Here is a 6,000-nt window from a genome sequence, read left to right on the forward strand (position 1 = left end):
TAGAATTGATCTTGTTCTTTTAAAATTATTATTATTTATAAAGGAAAAATTATATAATTAGACATACTTTACTATCATATACTATTATTATCTATACTTTTAAAATATTATGTATGTCATCACTAGTTAATAGTTTTCTACCATATATTGAAGAAAATACACTTAATTACATGTTTTTTTGCTACTGGATACATAAAAGTAGGGAGAGAAACGAACGAGATTCGTATGTATCTCAATTACATGTGAATCACATTAAATATATATTAGATACATGTATTTAAACATATTTGGAGTGATTTACATGTATACCAGATATATGAGAGAATAGTGCTGAGCAAGATGAGAGAGAGGCGAGAGAAATTTGATATGTATCCTAAATACATGCGAATCCACTTGGATACAATGTATATAGTACAAATTAACACTTAATTTTGATCCCATATATCCGTTATACATGTATCTGGATGTATCCGCAGACACCAAAATCTGGTAAGATACATTATATTGTAAAATAAAATGTATCTAAGAAATTAACTTTTTAACTAGTAAGATTTATTTAAGTTATTAGGTATTTACTTTACTATTATTATTGTCAAATACTATTCCATTTGTTTCATATTAATTGTCTACACTATTATTAAAAATAGTTGTTCTTAATTGATTTTCAATTTATAAATTAAGATAAAAAAATTATATCATATTTTTATGATTAATTCTTTTTTATTTTTTAAAAGGCGAGCAAATTTATAAAGTTCAAAAAAGGTATAACACATTTTATAATTAACAAGGATAGTAACATTTTATATAAAAAATAATATAACCATAGTAATACTTAATATTTAATAAAGATGGAAATAATTATAAGAGGTTGTCACGAAATCGTTTAAGAACTTTTTTTACAAATATCTTTAATATAATGATAATTTGATAAAATTGTAGCACCGTTTATCTAAATTCTATACAAGTGGAGATGAATCATTAGCAATACCAACATCTTCTACAACTTTTCAGATATTCTTTTTTTTAAAGTGATCTATAAAATGGTACAATTTGAGTGTAGTCGCCTCATACCTTTTGAAACAAGAAGCTCTATTCTCTGCAGAAGCATTTTAGGGTTCCCTTCACTAAGATAGTGAAGAGTGGCTTTTGAACTAGCTTCTCCTTGTTGACACCAAATTATGGTTTGATAGTTTTAAATTAATATTTTTATTGAGTATTTTATTTTAAATAGTTCAAAATTTATATTTTGTCATTTTGATGCAATTTGTTGATAATAATTCTTTTTCTTAAAGTATTAGAATTTTTATCGGTTGTTCTGTTTATATTATTTTTCACGGCCGGGCGTTCAAATTTTTTTCATTTTTTATAAAATTATTATTTTTATTAGATTACATTTTTTACATGTTATTGTTGCGTTCATTTAATTTTTTTAATATTCATTTTATTTGTTACACCGGTTAATAATTTATTTTGATAATTTGCACAGTTTAAAAATTCATTCAAATATGAAAACAATTTTCATAAACGAATTTTTTCAAAACAACAATATTTTGACATTTAATAGGATTCCTTACTTTTAATATTTATTAAAAATGACAATATTTTAATTTGTTATGGGTTGATTTATGTAATTTTTTTATTTAATTTAACATTATATAATTAAGAAATAACAAACTAGAGAAAATCAACGGGGGCAATATTTCAAATTAAATTAAGTTGTTGAAAATCTTTATTAATTTCCTTACAAAAGATTTTGAAACCTAAAATAGGTGGTTTCTTTTTTCTTCTTAAAGGCCATTATTTGTCTTTGTCTTTTAAAACTAGTTATTGTTATGAAACTTTATGATAATACCTTAGAGTTTTATCTATTAAAAAATTTGATCTTTTAAAATTTAAAAATTTGAACACCTATAGTTTTATATGTTATTTGGTATAGTTTTCTCACAATGTATTTATTTTATTTACAAGAAATTTGTATCCTTTCTTAATCATAAATATGTATGCCATTTTTATTTGTATGCATTCTAGTTTTCATGTTGTATTTTTATATGTTATTTGACATACTTTTCTCACAATATATTTATTTTATTTACCAGAATTTTGTACCCTTTCTTATATCGTATTCATTCCAATATGTATGTCATTTGTATTTGTATTCATCCTAGTATTCATGTTGTATTTTGTATTATCAAACTTGTATTTCTTTATTAGTTCGTATTCATTCCAATAGGTATGTCAAATGAATTTATAGTTATTTAAGAACATATTTGTATCATTTTACTTTTTATTGTATATTTTATTTTTCTCTTCAAAATTACGTTTCATTTCCTAAGTCGTACTCATTTAAATAGAAATATTATTTGTATTTGTATTCATTCTAGTTTTTATATTGTACTTTGTATAATGATATAAATGTATTCAACATCATATTAAAAACATGTATTCTACATCAAACAAATATGAACTTCTAGAATCTATAAAATCTGAAAAATTAAAAGAGAATCACAAAAACATATAAAATTATAAATATATGATGAATTTTAAACAAAATCACATGAAAATTGAAAAATTCGACTTGAAATCTGTAATGTGTATAATCGGTGCTTTAAACATTAAATGAAAAAAATAATTTCAGATGATGAAAATTACCTTGCCAATCGAGAAATCTACTTGAATTAATAAATAGTTTTAGTTTCACGATAAAGAATTTCTTGGTGAGCAACAATTTAACACCTTGAAGGAATCTAAATTTGAAAGGTAAGATATGGTGAAGAACCGAGAAATGTGGGGAAGAAAGGTGAATGGTAATGAGAAAAGGTAAATTGTATTAGTTTATTTTTTTCAAGTTTAAAACGGTTATTAAGGTGCATTTTGGTCCAATTAATGAAGCTTTTCATAAATAAAATTAATTTAAAATACTAAAGTATACTAAAATATGAATATATATTATTTTATAAAAATATTGTCATTCTGCCATTTTAAATAAATATTTTAAATTATTGCTATTTTAAACTAATTATGTTAGTATTTGTGACTTAATTGCTAATTTATCCAGTTTTATTAACCAACATTTTTTGGACCACAATCTCAATCTCATAACTTAGTGCCATTTTTAACAATTCCCTATTTATATAATATTTGGCTCATAGGTTAAGGGGTGGATAAAATTTAGGGGGTATTTTCAGATTTTTAGGTTTAAGAGATTTTTTATTGTTCATTATTTTTTCGGCACTGGAGTTCCGTCGGAATATCTGGCGAGTCCACCACCCAAAACCCTGAATCTCTTTCCGAGTTCCGTCGGAATATCTGGCGAGTCCACCACCCAAAACCCTGAATCTCTTTCCATGTTGCTCCTTTTTTCCAGCAAAACAATGACTAAAACGAACGAACTCCACCCAAACCCATTTCACCCTCTTTCCCGGCGATACCACACGCCACCACCGGCGAGACTAACCACCAGAAAACCGCCTCCATCTTCCTTTTTTTCCACGCCTGAACTCCACAAAATCCTCTCCAGCAAGCCACCATCCCTCACTGCCAAACATAACCAGCAAATACCTCACTCATAGCTCCATCTCCCCGGCCAAAAACAACCACAAAAAGTCCAGCAACAACACAACCAAAACACCAGAATTCCTTTGGATTTTCTCTCTTTTCCAGCGACAACCAAACCCCCACTGTACACTCTATTTTCCGTTAAGTTCTTCTATTAATGGAGAACTTCGAGCTAAGCTTCGAAAGAGCTCAAAGCTCCATCGGCTAAGCTAATTGTTGGAGCAACCATACCAAGCAATAGAAACCCACTATAAGTACGACTCAGAAACCACTCCCTTCCCCTCACCCTTCTCAATTTTATTTTCGTTTTGCAGGTATTTTAGTGAGCTAGGAGCTCTTTTCCGGCGAGCTTGTGATCGACAAGAAACAACCAGACATCAAACTCCGGCGAGACCCCACTAGAAACTGTTGTTCATCTTGTATTGCTAAACATACTTAGAATAAAACTTTGAAGAACTTTGTAAGACAACAACGTTCAAGAACATTTTCACAGCTAGAAAATTAAAACTAGTAGAGAAACTAGAATAAGAAACAAATTAGAAAAAATACATGAAATATTTTATTTAAAGAAGAATTGTTATCGATTTGTTTAAAAAATCTTACTTATTCCAACAAACTTTGCAGAAACACGAAGTTACCAAAGTTTAATGAACAAGTGAAGAATAGAAGAACAAAAGAACATAAATTAATTCAAAAGTCTAAAATTTGTAACACATAACAGAATCTGGAAAAATAGGACGAAGATAACCCCACAGAATTCACAGTGTCCTCTTAAGGAAATTATTCCCCTCTAGTATCTGAGGTTTGATTTGAAATATGTTCTCCCAGGATAGAATGATCTCAATCACAAGTGTATTGATACCCAAAACGTTGGTGTCAGCGAGCTACTCAACGACAGTAAAGTACACTTAGAGTACTAGATTTAGTAGTAGTAGAAGAAGTCCAAAAATCCTATACTAAAATGAGAGGAAATAGCTCAATTTATAGAAAACAAAGGGTAGTGCAAAAAGGTTCTTATTGTGCCTTACCGGAAAGGTCACAACCTTGTAAAAAGTCACAATCTTTCAGAAAGGTCATCACCTTTCATAAAAGTCACAATTTTTCATAAAAGTCGCAACTTTATATAAAAGTCGCAACTCTTCATAAAAGTTGCAACTCTTCATTTTTCATTCACACTTTTTAAAACCCAACAATCCCCCGCATGAACGGAGAATGACTCCAAGACAAAGAAACTGACAAGTATGTGTACTTTACAATCAAGAACTAATTGCATCTGGATAAGTATGTTTTCACTTTGACTTATCGTCGTGAACATATGTTGGATATACTCGGTCAATCGGTGCATGCGATATATTTGAACCGTCGAGTTTTGATGTATACTTAGATAACCACATGTTGCACAATTAATCCTTTATCATTTATGGGTCTTAGGATTGTGTTCGTTTCAGCCATGAACACCTCCTGGTTTCATGAGTTATAGAGAATGGGCTTTTGACAATAATTCTCTTTGAAGCGGCTTACACTTCACACTCACATAGGTGATTTCTAACCGTGTTATCGTAGATACGCTATTTGGTCAACTCTATCAAACTTAGTAAATCATTAAACCATTAAGCTTTATTAACTCATTAACAAGCCTTAATGTTGTATCCTTGTTCCTGAGCATTATCTTCATCATGAGAATGGATTGAGTTGGTTGATAATGTCGAACCGTCATTCACAACTTTGTTTTTCTCCTTGAATCTAGCTCTTAGGATCTTCAGTCTGCTAGATTGAGTTACCGCCATGATGACTTGTCCTAATCCGTAAATCCATTGCCTTAGATGATCTTTAATCTTTCTCTGTAGTTAGGCCTTTTTGTAAGTGGATTCGACACATTATTCTTTGACTTTACATAGTCAATTCTGATAATTCCACTAGAGAGTAATTTTCAAACGATATCATGCTTATGTCCTATATGACGAGACTTTTCGTTATACATCATGCTCCATGCCCTACCTATTGCATCCTGACTATCAAAGTGTATTCATACTAATGCTAATGGTTTGGGTCAAAAAATAATATCTATCAATAAATTTCGGAGTCTTTCAACTTATTCACCGACCTTATCTTGAGTAATTAGCTCAAACTTCATTATAGAGCTAGTGATACATGTGTCTTTTGAATTATTTCCAAGAGATTGCTCTTCTACCAAGAGCAAAAATATACACTTGTGAATTTTACTTCATTTGTCCGGTGATTAAATTTGAATCACTATATCCTTTCAATACTGTTTGTAACGACCTGTTTAGTCGTTTTGAGCAGCAGATTTTATTTCTGGAAAAACTGTGTGAGTCGACGGAACCCACGACGGACCGTCATGGGCAGGACGGACCGTCGAGGGGGTCTCGTTCCAAAAGACTTGGACTTCTGAAATTTGGGTACTGAAATCGACTCTCTGAACTT

Source organism: Solanum pennellii, chromosome 10 (genome assembly GCF_001406875.1).
Source record: "Solanum pennellii chromosome 10, SPENNV200".
Lineage (NCBI taxonomy): Eukaryota > Viridiplantae > Streptophyta > Magnoliopsida > Solanales > Solanaceae > Solanum > Solanum pennellii.